The sequence below is a fragment of the Homalodisca vitripennis genome, chromosome 7, assembly GCF_021130785.1.
Source record: "Homalodisca vitripennis isolate AUS2020 chromosome 7, UT_GWSS_2.1, whole genome shotgun sequence".
NCBI lineage: Eukaryota > Metazoa > Arthropoda > Insecta > Hemiptera > Cicadellidae > Homalodisca > Homalodisca vitripennis.
This window is the reverse complement of record NC_060213.1, coordinates 127,152,731-127,174,490: the sequence shown is the minus strand read 5'-3', so window position 1 is coordinate 127,174,490 and position 21,760 is coordinate 127,152,731. Positions and strand designations below refer to the sequence as shown.

Here is a 21,760-nt window from a genome sequence, read left to right as displayed (position 1 = left end):
ATTTAACATACACAACATATAATTTGTAACTGAATAAGTTTTGTTTACCATAAAGTACTGTTGGGATAAATATTGATTGCTGAAGTTTTCATTTATTGTCCATTGTCTTATATCACACTTCAAAAGCCTTTATAAGTACTTATGTCAGGTAGAAAAATAATTTTTCTAAAAAATATCAATTGTGAATTATGTTTACTGTCTCATGTTTGTATATAAATAAATTGCAGTACACGGTTACATTTTATGCCATTCCACAACTTGAACTTGAACTTTGATTTTTTTATTTTATTCATGTGCATCTGAATACCTTGTATATTACATAATACTTGCAGGTTTTTAAAGCATCTTTACATTTCAAGAAAAAAACTTTGCAGTATCGTGTTTATAATTGATGATATCCTACATACGATATATGGAAAACCTTGTAGACAAGATCTACTGATCTCGTATCGCACAGAAGATTGTTTACAATGCCTTGAGTTTTCCTTGTGCATTACAATTAGATGGAGTTTCTTCTGGTAACGCAGTAAACAGCCAATGCATAATTATTGTAGGCTAGCCTATTTAAAACAACATTTTCAATAAGATACGTTCTCAATCGACCATAACATCTGCACTTTAACTTAAAAAGGCATCGATTTAAAATTAGAATCTTATTGAGAACTTATGACTGAAATATTTATTTATCAATGAAACTGAACAAGTTCTAGATCCAAAAATTAAAAAGTATGTGAAGGGTAGTTAAAAGGCATGATTTAAATTACACTACATATTTATAAAAATGACACTATGCATTTCTAACGATTACTGCAACATTTAATCAACTATACTTTTAGACTTGCAGTATATATCAGGCAATGATGCTCCTTTAGTCTGTTTTCTGATTCTGTATTGCTTTAGGCATGATGAGATGTTGACATATTAGAATTATTATCACGATTTATATCATGTAAATTGTAATAGAAACTTCTATTGTAACAAAACAGTTAAATAATTAAAATAGTCTCACGAATTTGGTTTGAGACGTGTAAGGAAGTTTTTATAAAAATCCCATTCTTGTGTAAGTGATTAAGTTTATTACAAAATTATACTAATCTACATAATACGAGGACATACGGATTTCAATACTTTTAAAAACACATGGTACTGAAAAGTGAAATGTGATCGATTTTTAGAAAATCCGGTGCTGAAACTGGAAACTACAAAGGGGGTGTACTTTGGAATACCTCCATATGATGGTGGAGCTCTGCGTTCCATTCCGTGGACGTTCTGAAAAGTCGTTCCCCCATAAACTGAACCCTGCATGTAGGGGTTTCTTTGTAATAAAATCAATTTACAAAATTGAAGTTAACTTTTCAACAGCCGTTTGGAATAGTCGTAGTAAGTAAATACACAAGAATATTTAAAAAAAATTTTTGTCATGAAACAAACAAATAAATGTTTACAATAGCCTACAGTTGTTGAGTAGAGCTGTTACGTTTGAGTGATAGGCCAACACCTACAGTGGAAAGTGAAAATGTCCTTCTTTTTATTGCTGAAAATCAAATTAATAGTCTAACATGAAAGTGAGGGATTCACGAAAGTTGTACACTTACAAGTCGTATTGTCTCAAGAAAATAATTAATGAGGTACTTTATGTCTATACTCTTATTTACATAGTAACCGTATAATTTTTTAATTTAGCAGTCCAATGAAAATATTTCCGATCATTGATATATAACAGTACAGTTTGCGTAACTAAGGGAGAATGAGAGGGATAGATCCTCCTCAAAAAACCTGAAAAATTAAAACTATACGTGTGTGTGTGTGTGTGTATGTAATAATGATATGATATAATATGTATATGTGTGTGTGTGTGTGTGTGTATCTACACAACAGCAATGCAACTTGTTTAAATTACAGCAGTCAAATGCGTTACTTTGGATTAAGCCTATTTAATTTATTTAAAATTATAGTTATTCTATAATTCCTAGAGTGGTGTCCTGATCAATCAAATTCATCCCCCCCCTCCCAAAGCCAAGCCAAATCCTAGTTACTCCACTATAACACAATATTTACATTAATACATTACATTACATTAATAGTCTGCAATGGTACTGAAGTTGACATCCAACTTTCTCATCCTTCTCTCTCTGCATCACATCGACGTAGATAGCCTATCTCATATGTACAAGACATAGTTTTATCGTAATAGTGCATAAGAATAACATGTAATATATGAATAGTTTTCTTATAACACTGAATAGCTAGTCTAAAAAATTCTAAGCTAGAAGATCAAGCTTTGGTATCTTCAGAATTTGAGCATTTTATGCCAAAATATTTAATTAAATTCCTATATTTTTATGCAGTTTTCATACACTTCACAAATTCTATTTTTGTGTCCCTGATATGGTTGGTGTGTGAAGCAATTGATTTATTATTAACTAAATTATTAGCCAACATAAAATTTATTTTACTTCTTGAAACTAATCTTTTGAAAATGTTTTGACGGGTCTGATGATTCTTAAAAATACTTCTTTTTTATCATTAAAATTTATGTATACTTACAAAAGTTATAAAACAGTGTATACAATGCATAGTTAGTTAAATAGAACATAATGAAAATTATGGCTCACATTATACATTAATTATTCAAAGATAATATAATTTTATTTCTTATAAAAGTGCAAAACTTCTATATATTTTGGATTTTTTGCAGGATTTTTGGCTAAACAAAAATGCTACTGGAAAATGGATTTTTATGTCAAATTAAACAAACATATCATTCACTTAACACGAAGAATTTTTCTGACTAAGTACTTATTATTTTACGTAACATGATACCAGTGGTAATCTACATTTTTTGAGGGGGAAAAACTATACAACATAATGTAGATTAAGAGTAGGCCTTGTACATGTGGCAGTTTTTGTAAAAAAGAAAATTCTGAAGACAGCACTTTAACATTTACCATTGCACTTTTATAGATTTCATATTCATAACCATGTTACATTTTTTCCGAAGTTTAGAACCGAAAATGTTTTTCTTCACATTCTAAAGACCCATTTCTATGTGTTCTGTGGAAATCAAATGGTAAATACATAACGATAGCCCATGTTGTTGACTTGAAAATGTTTTCGCTGCACAGGAATAAACGTAAATGCTAGTATCTTGATGTAAGATGCTAGTTTCTTCGCAAGATGCTAGTTTCTTGGTGTATGGGATTACTCTTGGGTTTACACCAGACTGATACAAGCGGACTGTCAATTGTAGGGAAACATCGATATAAGCAGTGTCAGCTAGCAAACGTGTTAATTATTTATAAATTAAGAAAACAGTCCAGAATAAGGAGCAAAGGGAAATAGAACCAAAATTCTGCTCCAAGATTCACTAATTTAAACAAAGTTTATCCTGTTTTTATTTATATGTTTAATTTTTTATGACATACTTCAATGTATGTATTGAATTAGCCTTTATGTAGTCTTTCATAACAGAAACCAATGTTACAATCTAGGGTTTACCTGAAAGAAATAGTAATTAACTTAATATGCAAGCTTGATAAAGTAATTTAAACCATTGTTTGATTGGTAGATATTCTTGAAGATGTCTTTTTAAACTGTTGACATGATGGTAGAAAAGAATATAGTTATATTTTGAAATCAACTGGAGCCTGACACTTCAACCGTAATCCATATCAAACTAAAAGTTAAAATTGTTTCATTCAGAGTTAACTTTACTCAATAACTTAACCACTAACTTGAAGGAGAGGCCTTTCGTATACTGGAATAGAACATTATCTATGTTCCTAAAAATGATCTGATTTTGAATGAAGCAACGATAAACTCTTAGAACAAAGATGTTTCATGTTTAAAAAATATTTTTAATTTAAGTAACGTACTTTCCTTGAATGTAAAGTGTGTAGTTTTGTATAGTGTGGAAAGGTTTTACAAAAAAAGGTTTGAACTATGGTAAGTACAAGTAATTTATACGCTTTTTCCTTGTTATGTTGTTGTTTCGGTGAGAAGCACACTGTTATGAAAAAAACTGGAAGGATTAAAATTATTTAATGAAATTTGATGGATATAAGATTAATCATAGAATCTATTTTGCGGTAATTTATCAATAGTTCACGAATTTCCCAATTGAATAAAGTCTTCATTGTCTTAACATTATGTTTTAAGATTTTAAATTCTGTACGCAATTTTGTTTCTTGGTTTTGACTGTTCATGAATTTTATAAAATGTAAGACAGTACTATTCTACCTAATTAAAAAGATTAATGTAACTTCCAATAAATTAGTTTTAACAGAAAATGATGTTATAAAGTTAAAATACATTAGGCCTATCAAAATACCTGACAAATATAATTTTAAACTCTGCCATAATTTCTAGAAGTTTAATTTTAAGATTCTTTTTATGGGAACAGTTAACTTTAACACAGTATAGATCATGACCTTTAGTAACATACAAAAATAAAATTCATTAAATTTAAAATTAGATTAGAAAACTAACATTGATGAATTCTAGTAATATTCAACTATGGAATAGCCTACCGGAGTTATTTACATTTTAAGCAATTCAAAGACAATTATGATAACAATAACGGGCAGAGTAAATATGCTAAGAAATGTGGACCTGATTTATATACAATTTCACTTCGTAGGTATTATCATCGATATTTAGTATATCTATCAACACTACTATTGGTTTGCATTAATCGATAACCATATACATTCATTGAATATACTATAACATAAACTAAATACAACACACACAACATCCATAATCACTAAACAAAACAAAGAGCAGCAAATGGAACTTTTGCAAAGTCTTTTATAGTCTGCACAGTGGGTTACAATGCGTTTCCGAAAGTGTTTACCCAGACAACCGTACTTCTCTGCAATATACCGGGCTTTTCAGTACCAGTCCAACGTCTTAGAGGCAGGAAAAACACAGTTTATTATCTTACGTAAACCATTTCATGTAGTTTCCGAAAGTCTAACACAATGAACATCACTTTTGTAACAAACATATTATGCTTACGGCAATACAAACGGTTTTAGTTATTTGTTTTCAACAATAAATCAACATCAATTGTTCACGTATTCTACTCTACCCACAATAACTGATAAATACGTAAAAAAATCCCATTCCTTGAATTTAACTCATGTTTAAGTTTACTGTAACATTCAATATAAAAACTTATGATGTATTCTGTGATAAGTACTTAGGAAGATAGGCCTATTACTTAGATAATACCAAAATATGGATAGGCCTAGTAAAACTATTTTGGTAGATTGTTTACCAAATTGTGATTAAATTCATTCTCAGTTATAGGAAAGAACAAGCTAGCCTACTCTGGCTTAGTTTGCAATTTAGTGGATAATTTTGATTACTGGGAGGTTAGGTTAATAATTGTTTTGAAAGACTACAATGTACTTATATCATATACAAAGTGATGTACACAACAATTATCATGAAAAAGTAACAATAAACAATCTTTAATCATATATTTTAACACAATTTAAGTAGGCCTATATTTAATATTAAGAGTTCAATTTTTAAATAGACCCAAGCTTTGAAAATTGTTTATCCAATTTTTAATGAAACATATAATATGTACTGTAGGCCTATTTCAGCAATTAATCTATACAATTATTATTAAAATAACTGTTATAACTTTGAACACTCTTAATTCTAACCAAAAACGTCTGTGACATTGACAGTTGTTGAGGTGGTTCCTAGATAGTAGTTCTCTACTTTCGTCTAGGATTGTCTAGGGTCGTTTCCGGTTTCCTATTATGATAACAGAGACAAATAACTTAGTTTAAAACGTAACTTTAATTTATCTTTAAAAATAACCTATCTATGACGATTTATTCAACTATCTGTAAATATGAACGTGTATGAGGCGTTATAGATCGATTGAAGAAAACGACACAAGAGTACATGATAGTCACAATGAATCAGTCTAGGCTATGTGAGTTGTCATTCATAGTTTGCTACTCAAAACCGGTTTTATCAGCTTAGCCAGCTACATTACATTGATAAGAAACACTTCACTTACCTTTGGATGGACTACAGGTGTACTCCGAGGTCCAAATACGTAAAAATAATTATAAAAAAGCTTAAATTAAGATCACAGCATTTTCTTTCTTGGCCATTAGACGCTGACAAGGCCTCGCGGCATGCGCCGAATTTTCTACGCACCAACGAAATTAATGTCAATGTCGCCCGCGAAATTCGAACGCTATTCTCTACGGTTATTCCGATATATATTTTCTTTCCTCAGTTTACTTAGAAAACTTGGTTTGCACTGCGCTTGGTTATGGTTGAAACTGTACTGAACAAGAATGATGTAAATACTGTACTGAAAACGAAAGAAGAGTTTTAACAGCTAGTGGCAAGGGCGAAAGTAAAAATGGCGACTGAAAGAAAGTGAAATGCGAGAAGGGAAAAAATATTGCACGAGGAAAAATGTACCGAAATGTCTGCAATTTACCTAACGAAAGAAGAGTGAACGAGCCGAAAACGTCAATTTGGAAAAGAGTTTTGGAGGAATTTGGAAGCGCTACTAAAAAGCCCTACTCGCCACCACGAAAGATCACTAGCTATAAACTAACGTAGGGAGTGAAATTGCATATTCCTACACTTTAATGAGAATGATTCCCTCCCTCAATTCGCACTACCCCGCCCCCGCCACCCCCACTCGCGCACGGAAGGGGTGGAGAGAGAAAAAATCATTAAATTCGTCCTCACCCTACACACTTTTCATCTGCGCATGTGCCGGTAAAAAATTTAATTCGTTTTAACACACTACTGTAAATAGTGAACAATGTTATTCAAGTTTTATCCCGGCAACCCTAGCGCCCTCCCTCCCCCTATCCCGCCACCCCACTCCGCCCCCTGAATGTAATTTACGAGCAGGCTCGAATCAATACTATTGATATGAAAGTATGAAACGAAAAAACGCAGCCATGATTACGTTTCATCTTACTGAGCCGCCCTGGCCTGGCCCATCTGTCTTGGCGACTCCACTGCCTTCTTTAATGGGATTGTTGCGATGATGTCATCATGCCGGACACTTCCGGTTAGCTAATTACTCTGATTAAGACGTCTTGTTCGACGCGCCCTCTAGCCTTCAAACTTTACTGTGAACTTGCAACTTTATCGCTTTTAAAACTGTTATCAGCAACGGGATTTTTCGCAACTTATTTCCTATAATTGTAGTTTACATTTTTATAAGTTCGGTTTACAAGAATTCTTGTTATCTCTTGGGAAATAATAGTTGTATACAAGAATAGCGTTAACTGGAAGTGGAACTAAAATTGCTTTAAACGTGTATAATTTCGCACTTGTTTGAAAACTACTAATTTAACGATTTTTGTGATTTGTTATTTTAGTAGTCATCGAGTTTCATCCGGACATGTAAATCCAAACATGTATTAGAAACGTTGCGCACATATCTAATAAATATGAAAAACTTGTATTCTACAACAATATACAAAATAGAAAGAAATATTTTGTTGAATAGAAATTAGCTGGTTAAAAAATCGAAAGCAAATCAACGTTTTAAATAAAATCCAAAACAATTATTATTTTATTTGTTCAAATCTTTTAAAACGTCTAAGAATTTACAATTATATTTATTTTTTTATAATGCAATATTCGGTAATTTTAAATAATAAAGTATGAATAAACTAAGCATGGATAGTCTTGAAACTAAACTTTATTGGATAAAAATGACCTTTACGTGTAGTATTACATTCTGTAAATAACAGTTTAATTTTTACAATTTAATTTTGCACATTATCGTAGTATAAAATAACACAATCAAACCAAATAAATTCCCAAAATGCTAAATATTTCTCTAATCGTGTATTCACTTTTTGTTCTCTCGTGAAAACAAAATGTAGACTCTAGATAATTTTAATACGATTCAGAAACGTCAACTTGAAACTTTCTAGAATGACATGCTACAAAGCGAAGGACAATATAGTGTAATATATACAATAAATTTAACAACCTACACAGAGTGTAAAGCGGTGCGTCGGGGTCAAAATTCTGTAAAGTATGACACGTGCGTCCGGCTGACTTTATAACATGTAAATTACAATCAAACTGGAATTTAAATTCAAAGCCGCGTCTATTTGTAAGAGCATAATAGCCTATACTGCTTTCACAACTATTATGGATGACCTTACGTAAACGGTTCTTAAGGGAATACAGTACGAACATGTTTTTTAATTAATTAAAAATTTATGTCAGTTGGGGTGTGATTAAATATAGTGTAAATGAAAAGTTTTCTTCAATGAAGTAATACTCTGTTTCAAAAATGTGATTGAAGTTGGAAATTCGTCGCTAAACAGGACGTTAGATTTTCAAAAGTGATAAATTCCAACTTTACGTTTGTCTTCTGTAACATGGTAATTCGTAGATATAAAAATGGATTAGTTTTATTTCATCTAATCAGTCTCTTTCTGGTATGAAGGCAGTATGTTGATTTGGGTAGTTTTCTATTGTATTAAGTTAATAGTATAAATTAAGGGTAAAGTTTATAATCAGCTACATTGTTTATAAAATTGTGCGATCAGGTAAATTCCTGAGCTTCTCATGTATAGATCGGTTTTAATCCAAAGTGTAACGAAAGCTTTTTATAATAAGTATATTGTTATATTTGTATCATATTCTAATAATTATTGCAAGGCAGCTAAGGTTAATAACTATGCCTACTGTACTACTTTTTTATTAATAAATCCTGTAGTTTTTGTTCACATAATTCGTATAAATCATGTAGTGTCAAGATAATTAATAACCTAAAAATTAAATATTACTATTTTAAAACATTATGTTGCTATTTTATCCAAGCTGTAGGTTAGAACACACCTTACGTAACATTGCAATAACGAAAAAATCATATTATGTTAAGTAATAACCATCAATATGGAGATTATTTTAAACAATTCCATGTGACATGTCTACACATTTTTAAATATCGTATTTTATTCAGGGGTGCTGAAAAGTTTTGAAACGACCTAATATATTCTGTACTCGTAAAATTACAAGCATAAAACTTTGTACAGTAGCATAAGGCACAAAAATTGAACTTTTTGATGCAAGCAGTAGCTCTTCACCACCTCAGGGGGATGGCCTGCAAGTAGTCGGTGGAAAATGTTAAACTTAAGCACTGGTCGATGTGTATACCATTTTACAGATCTTAATTAGTAGAACATCACGCCGCAAATTAGACCTCAAAAGGTTAATCCTAAACAAAATGGTGGCGCTCGAAAGTTTAAATACTGGTCTTATGTGCAAGTTCAAGAATGGCTTAATTTCATAGTAACCATATCAGATGAAGCTACAAAACTTCACATATGATTACTGTACATAAACACCTACGTTAAGATGTATTCAGTGTCCTGCTATTCTTCCATGGGAACGGTTCACAAGGAGTCAATTGCAAAATTGTAATGTTATCATAGGTTGATATGCACATAATTTTAAAGTGTTAGACAAGCAAATAAGTACACCGCAAACCGCACCTCATAAGCTTTATCCGTTAAAAAATGATAGCGGTTCGAAGGTTTTAAAAAGTAAACTGTAAATTCAGCAGAAAATTCAGGAAGGTTTTTTTCACATTCGTTTAATTTTATATTAGCAATTTTTAGTGGTTAGTGACAATAGCAACATAAAATTGTTTAAAGTTGCTTTAATTAATTTAATACATTAAATTAATAGTTTTGGAGTTACAAAGGTAAAAAGAACGAGGCAAAAATGTTGCCACAATTAATTGCTTTTGTTTCTTCGCCACTTGCCAGGTGAGTGAGTAGCCGTGGCGTTGTGGTTGGCTATAAGGTTCACCGCCTGTCCAATCCAATTAACTTTCGGCACTAAGTGAGGTTAAGTGTACTTTTAGCGTCGCTAATTCACCTGGCCGATCATACCTCAAATTTACAGGGTCCGAGGGATATTTGTACCATTTTACCCAACCATATCTACGTCATATCTTTTATTGTATCAGTTACACCAGAAATAACTCATCCGACGCTGTAAGTTGAAGCGCGGGAAAAGGAAGCGCTTGGACTGCCCTCTGTGGGGAAAGAGATCAACTAGCAGATATTAGACCGATGACAATCATAGTTACGTTGCATAGCCCCAGCGATAAAATTCTGTCTATGGAAAAAATAGAATAATATCACTCTCAAAAACTAAACCCGTCCCGTTTCATCAGGTCTTCCAATTGAGAGCTATCACAGCTGCAAAGTTGGCATCACTGCCACCAAGAAGCACGTTTAGTAGTTTTCATATTCCGCAGGAGTTCCATTACTTATCATAGACGAACACATACATTATTATTGTATGCGATAGCGTAGGCCCGTCTGTTAGAAAGCTTTGTGAATTAAAACGCGGTTTTTACATTTTAACTACTTCTCTTGCTTTTTTCTATTTTATCTCTTCAGTTTTATTAGCCTATCTAAGGAAACTACCACCTTTCAGGTTATTTTCCACACTCTTTTGTAAATGGCGTGATTATAACAATTAAACATAATCCGAAACCAACGAAAATTATATCAAGGTTTTTTCATTTTTTAATGATTTCTGACAAAAGTTCTTAGAAAGATGCTGTATGTAATTTAATTATTCTCCACAATGTTTAGTTAGAATAATAAGCTATACATAAAATAAAATATACCTGAAATCTGTAAATATACCACAGTTTTAAAACAATTTATTACACTAGTATTTAAATCTAAATTCAACAAATCAGATTATCGTATGACAAGATTTAAAACATTAAAAATATGAACTGCAACAAATTAATAATATTGAACAAAGAGATGCAGGTCAAAATAAGTTGATCAAGATTATCAGTTTTTGTTAAAAATGAAATTTATTTTTAAATTAATTATTCAAATAACCAATACTTATGTTAACAGCTAATGCATGAATATATTTTTGAACTAATTTTAGTAACAAACATATAACTTTCGTAGGTTTAAAATATATTTAGTAGTCATTATTTTTACCTGATATGCTGTAGAAAACACTGTACACCCCATTTAATAGAAAATTCATTACTTCTATGTGACATTAAAATACAAGTCCGAAAGCTCGTAACTAAGTATAGGAAGCGTTTTAAAAATAGGAATGGCAACCAATGGATTTTGAAGTAACCTACATTCAATTTATTTAACAAACACTATGCATTTATTTTAGAGAACAAATAGTACAAACGCTGTAGCAGTAGCGTGTAAAATATTCATCTGGAATAGCTTTTTGTTATTTAAAACAAGATATGTATTAGGGTTGTGTTGTGTAATTTTAGTTCTACTCGTGTATTGGCATGACCCCACCAACTGTCAAAAAATCCTCCTTACGCATGAAATTTTACAACTCGTGTGTTTTTCATTAAAATAATTAGATATAAACTCGGTGCGCGGCAGACGCTCGCGTCTTTTCACAACACCATTATTAGAATGGTCATAATTTATACCCGTGTATTTAATTGTTCTGTCAGAACATCTTTATTTGACCCATAAAACGCTAATATTAGTTTTCTAGAACTCTGCTGAGTTTAAATTTGGCGTTATACATTGCTTACTTGGTGAATATATTTCGCACACGTTGATAAATAAGATTAGGAATTTTTCTAAGAACTATAATCCAATATGGAGTTACTCCTAGGTACTAAACTACTGATTTGGGATTGTAAATAAGCTGGGTAGGTCACATTATTTATCACAACATAGTATAGATAGGAGGAACTATTACCTAAGGGCATTCCAAAATAATTAACGAGACATTTTTTTTAACCAATGTAATTAATCAGTTCTAAAAGTTTTGGTCCACATCTGTCACCTATCCAAAACGGGGGCACGGTAGAGGAAAGGCTTGTTCACTAGTTAGTATTTAAAATTAAATTCCGTTAGCTGAACTCAAATTTTACATTTTTTTCTATACGGCTATTTGGCGCTAAAACAACTTCATAAATATATTTTATCGACTACTAAGAGTCAATCTCATGGTGTTATCTGTGAAACTATCAAAACCCTTATCGCTATAAAGATAACATACTTGCAAACCGGTCAGTCGGGCTTCAATTTCAACATCCATGCATCTATTCAAACACGTTTATATTTGATAGCCCTCTTAGAAATTTGTGATCATTTATTGGTTTCCATTACTATTTTTGTAGTTAAAATATCATTGACACAAGTTGAAGATTTGGGAGCATTTTTACCGTATTTACATATTACAAAGAATTTATCTGACGTAAATGCTGAAAAATAATGGCGCTAGGAAATTCATTGCGAGTTTTGAATTTAGCTCCAATTCACATTCCGCTTAGTGCAGCATCTGAAATCTAATACTGATGAGACAATGATAACAAATTTTCATCTAGATTACACTGTGTAGCTGTGGGGAAAATTAGACAGAACTATATTATAGTCTAGGTGTCTCTGTTGTCGAAATTGCGCAAAGAGCCCATACTGAATTTCTACTTCGCCGGATATTTTTGGATCTCTTCAGACAGGCTTGGACTTCAGATTACAGGAGTCGAGTGCTACAGGAGAGTGTCAAATTTCAACATATAGTGTGCCAAGAGTGTTGTTCAAAGTTGAAAAGTAACACTCATGATGTTAGGCTAATTCGCTGTTGTAAATTCTATAAAAACGACACAACAACTATGTCCACCAATTTATGATGAACTGCGGCAATTTCCAAGTGCGAAAGGTGAGTTAAGCTCGATTCCACCTTTCGCTCAATGCAGAGTCTAAAATCTGACAGTCACGGACTTGTATCCTGGAATCTGCAGTCCACAACTCTTTGAAGAGATCCAACAAATTCGGTGACGTAGAGGTACAATACGAACTGTTTGCACCTTTTCGACGTTAGAGACACCCAGACTACAAATGAGTTTTTTCTAGTTTACCCCGCAGTTATCTAGTGTAATCTAGATGAAGAGGTGTTCGTTCTCATTGTCTCATCAGGTGCACGATTGTGTCAGTATCAGATTAACGACGCTGCACTAAGCTAGTTCAACATTTGCATTACACTTCCTAAAGCCATTCTTTTCCAGTCTTTAATAGGGTTTCTAAGAATGTGTTATGAAAAGACTTAGAACGGGTTGTATTGCTGTATATCTGTAAATATGATAGCATCCTAATTATATAAAAACATGCAAAAGTGCCTTTGTTTTGCTTTTACGTGTTTGCTGTTCAACCGATTGTACTGAAATTTTACATGGACATACTTATTGTTCCTGGTATAAATATAAGTCTATTCTTATCTCTAAAACTTATCCGGATTACGCCCCACTGGCCTCTAAAGTAGCGAAAAATCCCATCTTGGACTCTATAAAATTTTGGAATATTAATTGAATAATCCTGTTTAATTTAATCTACTGCATTGTGGAAACATTGGTTTTCTAACAGCACAACCTTATATATGTTTAATTAATTTACCCAGTATTTTTATAATGATATTAATGTTTCCTAGTCCAAATTTAACTGACATTAAACAACTGCTGACACGTTTATAACTTCCTTTATATTTCAACTGAAGTACATCAAAGAGCTGAAACATCGGTTTACATTTTAATTTTATAATTTAAGTGCTTGATTAGTATTGCAATGCGGATAACAAAGACAAATATACCATATAACCTTTATTCCAAATTGAGCCAGTGAAGAATTAAAACATGCAATGAATTGGAAATACTTGATTTTAAGTCTTTTTTATAACATTAAAACACAGTTATAAAACTCAAAACCATCATAAACAAAGATGTGAATGTTTACGTACAAGAATGTCTAGATAGTCAATACTGGTTGGTTTCTTTCACATTGTGATGTGGCATTTTACACTAACATGCTTCAACGAGTCAATCTTTCCAATATTATAGTTCAAGAAACAAAACTTCTACGACTCAAATCCTATAGTAAAACATTACTGAAACGTTACATAACTTTCCTGAGGATTTCCCCTTTATACCGGAAGTAGATGTTTTTAAACCGTAGTAGACGTTTCAGCTCAAAGTATATACATACGTATGTCTTCATTGTTACAAGGCCAACTTAACTATGGAATTGGAATTATCTTAGACCAAAAGAAGATTGCAAGAGACGTAAGTATACCTTTTTTGACAAAGTAGTTTTTCAGCCCTGAGTAGGTAAATATCATCGGGACAAGGAGGAAAACTCAACCATGGCTCTGTAAGTACATTCAACCGGAAATAGATCACAAGAACTGGACATAAGCGGATTTTAAATCCAAAGGAGGATTTTATTTCAGACTTTGATAGCTGAAAGATAAAGCCTGTATAACTTTTACGGATGAAGTCACGTATCTAATACGTTGACTTAGTCACGTATTCAGTACATTGCCATAGTTTATGAGTAGCTTATTTATTATACTTCTCCTAGTTTATTTAAGTTAAACCACGTGGCTCTGTATACGTGTCCCTCAGTTTATCTTTTAAATTTTCCTCAAACTTCAGTACAAGGCAGTGGGCAGTGATATTCATGAGATATACTGAATGTTTTATTTTAGAATATTTATTCACTTTTTACACAAGTCCCTTCGTTTTTGTCTTTAATTTCTCTTGTATATTAATTTCATCCTGGCCACATGTATTGGATCTGTCAGTCTTCCTTTGTGATAAACTTGTATAGAATATGTCACTCTACGTAAATGGTGTTTTGAATTTACTATATTTTTGTGTGGTCTTTCAAGACATCATTGCCGGGAATTAAATACATATGAGTTTTGTCAAGGTCGAAGAATTTATTTTGTGCCTCCCGTGCTTTTTTAACTATTAAAATGAAAATATTGCGATGGTAGTAATTCTCTGGAACTCTTATAGCTATGTAGAGGTTTTATCTGAGTACATTGTAACAGTGGGACAAAAATTAGCCTCTATTCTTTGAGCCAAGGGGACAAATAGATTGAGTTCTCATATATTATCTCTTCCGACCAACAACAGAAACTTTAAGAACGTCCACATAAAAAATGCTCTTGCAAATCCTCTACTGCTACATGCAGTCTAAAACCTGTTCCAGACAATGAAGGTATGCAGAAGATGATTTCGGACTAAGGATCTGTGAATCACTGTGTCAAACTGGAAAATTTCTTTAAGTCCAATGTTTTTTTCCGCGGAAGATCAGCTTAGAATCTATGAACATACAGCTTGTGCATGGTTTTACGACCAAAATGATCACAACCCAGTTACTGGAGTTGGGGGGGGAGGGGGGGTGGGCGTGGAGTTGATTTCAGCCAAATTAGCAAAATTCCAAGAGATACAATACATTATAGCACAGTTTAATGTTCAAAATATTTTATTCCGAGAAATAATTGAAATGAATTGTGAAAATCCTTGTGAATTCAAGAAGTTTAAACTAAATGGAATTTTATTCGTAAAAATAGTTTATTGATAGTTTCTACCCTTATCTAGAAAGCAAAATATAAACCGGTAAGACGAAGCGGGGAGCACAGACAAATGTAATACCCTCCCCCTCTGCCACCACCCCTCCCAACCGCGTCAACTCGAGCTAGAACTTTGTCATGTAATATTTCTCTGTTTCTTTCCTCCATCATCAGAACAGCCTTGCCATGATAATCCCTCACTAATTATTGTTCGGCCCGGGAAACGAGCGGATCCCGGCTTACGCTTCGATTCTATAAAAGGACTGTAACAAGGTGTGTGTATGTGTTGGTTCCAAACACTGTACGTCGGTAGAGAATGCGTTCGTATAGTTGCTAACGGAGCCGGGTAAAATAGGCGTTTTATTCACGTACACAGAATCCGTGGTTTATGTTCATAAGCGTACAATTCAGTTTTGATGGTTGTAGACAATATATGAGCTTTGAAGCGAATTTCAAACCAAAGTGGAAAACATGAAGTTGTGGTTTGCAAATTTAAAGAAGTTTGCCTATACAATAGGTTGAAATGATCAACAGTAAAGATTGATTTATTTATATGTTATGATGCACAATGTTATTGAAGGTATGCTCTTGGAAGAGAGTTTGAAGAAAAATACATCTTCAGTTAAAGTAGATAAGTTAGGGAAGTATAGGATTACTAAATCCCCTTTTCACTGTATTATTAAGAGCCCGATAGTTCCAATTAAAAGCTTATCTCTGTCGTCCCTTCGTTTATCTTCCGATAATTCCACTTAAAATCTTATCTCTGTCGTCCCTCCGTTTATCTTCCGATAGTTCCACTTAAAATCTTATCTCTGCCGTCCCCCCGTTTATCTTCCGATAGTTCCACTTAAAATCTTATCTCTGTCGTCCCCCCCGTTTATCTTCCGATAGTTCCACTTAAAATCTTGAATCTGTCGTCTCCCCGTTTATCTTCCGATAGTTCCACTTAAAATCTTGTATCTGTCGTCCCTCCGTTTATCTTCCGATAGTTCCACTTACAATCTTATATCTGTCGTCCCCCCGTTTATCTTTCCATACTATTATTCTTGATAAATAAGTCGTAGAGACCTTAATCTTGGCTCATAGATTTCTCTTAGTCCAAAAAAGAACTCTACTGACAAACCAAAGGTCAAAATTAAAGCTAAAAATAACACTTTAGTATTGCACTTACGAGTTCACGAGCTATATACGGGGAAAACATTGGAAGATAAACCAATCCGTCAACATATTGAGTAAAATCATGAGATTTTATCTTGCGACACAGCAACGCATGTGACGCAGTTTCCTTCTTGAATTGGTTGATGAGACTTCGTTACGTTTTGCCGGGAACTGCGATACGCCGCTGTATTGGGTTATTTTTTATAGCCATACGTATATTCTTGTTACGTTATATTTTTAAAGTTGTTTCTACAAAGTACGTTCTTTATCCTATTATTCTCTATTTTATGTTTTTAAAGTAGTTCGTTTTGTTCATTACTTAAAACATGGGTTTCCATAGGAAATTTGCTGCTAGCCCTATGAGTCACAAATAATTTGTCATTGTAGTGCAAGAACAAAGACAAATTTAATAAGACCCCCCAGAGGTCATTCTTTTTAAAATTGTGTCATGTCCGTGCGATAGATCCTAAAAATTAACTCGGCGCATAGCTTTCTCTTGTTCCAAGGAATATCTCTGTTGGGTTTTGGGTCAAAGAGCTCAAAGTTCTGTCAGATTCTTCGAGACTACGTTGTATTGGTTTATTGCTTTAAAATTCATTATTAGTTCGTGAGAAACTTGTTTAAGAACACGAATGTGTTCCATTTTATCGTAAATTGATAGAAAATACCCCAACAAGTAGGCCTAGGTTAAAATATAGAATGGAAAATTGTTTGTAGGTCTTATTTGATTAACTCGACGCACTGAAAGTCAACGGTTTGGTATAAACTATAGTTCTATCAGCATCACCAAACGAGATAGACACTGAAAACTTGTGAAAGCGGCGACTTTTAGCATTATTATCTCCACGTACCGTAGCTATGGTGGGAAGGGTTGATTCAATGTAAATGTTGAATTTAGCTCCAGTTCCTTCCTATTAGTGCATCATCTGGAGTCTGAAACTGTCACAGACTTGACTCCTGGAATATGGAGTCATGTTCGTCTGAAGAGATCCCATTGACAAATTAGTTTATTTTCAGATTTGTTCCATCATAATGGATCTCTTCAGACGAACCCAGACTCCAGGAGTGAAGTCTTTAACAGCGTCGAATTTCAGACGTTGCACTAAGATTATTACCTCGTTGGATAATGCGGATTTAACTATTTATTTATGCGCCCGACATACCGGTTGGTTTAAAACGTGTCGAGGTAAAATATTTTATCCACACAAAATTTATCATTTGGTTTTACTGTCAAAGGCTCAAATGCTTTCCTTTTTTTAGCTATCATGGATTTCCTGATACCATATAAAGCCTCAAGATTAAAATGTTTAGAGTTTCTGAAAATCAAAATAATATCTTTCTTCCATTGAACGTTTGCTTGGCTTCCAAATTCTTTATTTTAAAACTAAAAGTTATTTTGATTACCCAGTCTACCACCCCCTAGTGAAAAAAATTGGCAGTTTTTCTGTTTTTATTTCAACTATATTTCGTATGTACGGGTCTTCTCCAAAACTCTTTTCGTTTTGGTCTCTCTGGTAGCCAACATCTTGCTAATCAGATAACTGTTATATTAACCTCATTAAAAAGTTGTGATCGATTTTGGAATCAGAAGTTCTATTTGGCACCGAAGCAAATCATAAAATATGGACATCCAAGTTAATCGGTTGATCAACTAAAGTACCTCATTATAAAAAGCCAATTAAAACGTCTTTTATCCCAATCCCAAAGACAGGGTCTCAAGCTCTTAAGTCCTTAGAAAGAACAAATCACTTCGCGCAAATAAATCGTGAAATTTGAATTTTACCTCTCCTGCAACAGTAATTTAACACAAACCCAATCTACGAAATGGCTGTGGACTGCAAAGTTTGTGGCATGCATTATAATAATATGGGGGGGTTCTGATGTACAGCTACGGCAGCCTCAGGGAAGAGAAATTTGCAAGACACATCTGTTCCTGTTGGGTCTGCAAACCTTCCAGACAAGCCAGAAAAGGATTTTTAGCAGAGCCTCAACTGATCCATCTGGGTAATTTTGATCCTATTTTATTCGACGTTGTAAAGTTTAAGAAGATGGTCTGAAGGCATCAGAATTTTTGTTTAGTTACTGAAACATCTGGTCATCTACGTGATGATAATGAGCTGCAGAAATTTCATGAAGATTTACAAAGTCCCTTGCGTGATAAGGGAAGAGATCGCGAGAGTAAAGTAAAATAAAGTAGTCTTATTTTACCAGGCGAAGTTAGGGCTAGGAAGCCCTCTCTAACACTTAACTTGGGAACCAACGGCTTAAAGGTGACTTCCGAACCACACCAATGGCCGGGCAGGCGAGGTGCTTGCAAAGGCAGGATCACTCAGCGGTCACCCATCCAAGCAGCAGCCACGCTCGACGTTGCTTGATTTGGTTATCTTGCGATAACCGCTGTACCCAACTACACTGCGCCATTGGCAATTTGGCTAGAGTATTGTACAATAACATTTACTCATTAAAGAAGAAGAAGAATATTCATAGTCAAATATGATAAAGCAGAGCAACGTTAATACACGTTAGATCTGGAAATTAGATGAGCATTCTGGCCTGTTGCAAGAGCAGAATCAGTTTCAAACCGTTGCGTTAGTGAAAAAAGTGGTTCAAGAGAGTGAATGCCATAGGACGGTTAGTTCGGTAATGCGAATTTGGTCGAGGAAGAGAGAGGGAGGAGGGGCCACTACAACTACCGCCTAGACGGTAATAGAGGAGTGCAGGCCGCGGTTAGGAACCGGTCCGAGAGCGAACACTGACCCGCTAGTCGAATCTGAGGTTGGCCCGGTCATCGACAGCGGTTGGCTCTCGGCTAGACAAGGCTAGAGTCGAATCAACTTCTTTCATCTTGCAGCCAGAACATTTCTACATCGATAACTTTGGTCCGAGTGGGCTATAGAACTTCAAAACTGATTAGAACATTGCTCAATCACTTACTGAAATTTCATAAGTATCGGATAACGAAATATGCCAGATTATTCCAAAGGCACAGTCAAATTTGAAATGTTCCTTTCATTTGCAATCAGTCCGTCCACCCTAACAGGCAATGATTCGGATTGGATTTAAGCTCTTCTAGTGTCCATCATGATGCCAAAAGCCTTCTGCAAATTCTCTCAAGGGCTCCAAGGAAGGAATTCCTTTAGCTCCTGCCTGGAGTATTGGGTTTTGGAATACCAAAAGTAGATTCGGATGGACACAGATTTGGAGATGTCTTCTTATAACCACAACTGACGGTATAACGCTTGATATAAAGGATACTGCAACTTGTGGTCCACGAAATTTGCGAGAATGGTGCAGAGAAGTTTTTGCTAAGAGTGCTAAGATAGTGGACGGTGAATTCTTTTTTGCAACCACTGGTAACAAGTACCTCGTAAATATTTCATCTTAAAGGAATGGTAATAATAAGCGAATTAAGGTAAATATGCAGTCGTAATGATGAAATCTTTACTTTGAGAATCTAAGAATGCTAAGATTTTTCAATTTCTAATGCAAAAATACTAAAAATAGCAAAGAAAACATTAAATTACACGTAATAACTGATACAGTGAATATAATTTTAAGCTGATCTATTACAGATGCTCCCAAAAATATCCAAACGGTAATTTTAAAATAATTTAGTTTATTGAAGTAAAACTGCGAGTGGACGAAAGATCTACATTCTAATTGTTGTACCATCATTTGTGAAATTTCTGACTGCATCCAGGTGCAATGCGATAAAATGAAGTGTGTCAAAATCAAATATTAATTATTCCTCAATTCAAACAGTCATGAAAAAACTGCGGATGAAGCCTTATAATAGTGAAGCAAACAGGATTTCTCAGGACATTTTCCATCGTTCAAAGGTACAAAATGTCTGTAACACTACGTTTCGAGATCTGCAATTTAATCTCTTCCTCAGGTTATTGACTAAACTAACACAAAACTACAATCTAGATGTGTTAGGTTACAGTAATCTATATCTCTCTTCCTCATGTGAATAATTATTAATCTAACACTTTTGACAATCTAGATGTGTTAGGTTGTAATAATATAGATTATTATTATCTAGATTATGTGTTAGGTTAGTTATTCCCCTGAGGAAGAGATCAAATTGCAGATCTTGAAACGTAGTGTTTCTGATTTTTTTAATCACTGGGCGACGGTAAATGTTCGAAGAAGTCCTGTTTCATCCTTCCATAGTCAAAAACAAACTTTACGCATTTAATAGTAGTTGTGTGCGTTATTTTTATACTATACAGAGTATTCCAAAAATAATTCCACACACAACCGTGCATAATACTTATTAGCGTTTAGTAATGTCACCGTTGTAGGTCAACCACAATTGAAGGCAGTTAAACGGGTTTGAGTGCTGGTACAAGGTCATTAGAAAACAGTCGTAGTAAGTATTATAAAGGTACTTTATATTAGGTAACATTATAAAAAAAATACAGACCAAAATAAAACAACTTACTTACATCTCTATAACGAACTAACACGACTAAATTAATTAAGTAACGAAATATTTCATTTTTAAGTTGAAATTGACAAAAGTACCAATATTAATTCAGGGTTTTTCCTTTTGTAATCTAAGATCCTGGCTTAGTATTAAATGCCCAAAGGTTTTTGATCAAAATCTTCTTGTTTCATAGACTTGTAAACAGTATAAATTTAACACCCATAAATGATGTACGAAACTTAGCCACGAACGTAGTTATAACATTAATTTAGTTCAATTATTTGGTTTGTTATTATTTTATTTATCTTAACATAGTACTATATGATAAATTTTCTGAATTGAAATGTACATAATGGGAATCAAAACAGTTTTTAATTATTTACGTTATTACGTTTTAAGAGTAACGATATTTTCTTGAGTTTGTTGTTTAATACTACAATACAGAATGTTTACTTAATGTGATAAAGAACAACAATTTAAAAATATGAATTTGAATATTGATTTTTTTGGCGGTGTGGTATTCCTCAGGGACTATGTTTAATCCCTTTTCTGTTTCGGATCGTTTGAACCATTTATGTCACACTATAATGACAGAATAGTACAATACTGTCGTGATATTGATATAATCGTTTGATCTTTCCCACATTATGATATTAATATCATCGTTAGACCAGCAATATTTGCTCGATTATATTTATGTTATCGTTAGACCATATACTCGCGATAGTAAATGTCATAACAGGTTTTGTAGGTAATTTAAGACATATT

At 33.4% G+C, this 21,760-nt stretch overlaps 1 protein-coding gene across 4 annotated transcripts in view; it reads right to left on the bottom strand.

The window, feature by feature from the left end:
- Positions 1–21,760, bottom strand: part of LOC124366288 (broad-complex core protein isoforms 1/2/3/4/5-like) — a 133,908-nt gene that overhangs the window by 55,887 nt on the left and 56,261 nt on the right. The window contains exon 1 of one of the 4 annotated variants that reach the window (XM_046822704.1): positions 6,044–6,646. The exons of the other annotated variants lie outside the window; for them this stretch is intronic. The gene's annotated coding sequence lies outside the window, so the exon portion shown is untranslated. Of the gene's footprint in view, positions 1–6,043; positions 6,647–21,760 lie in introns of those variants that run through there. 4 annotated transcript variants of the gene reach the window in all.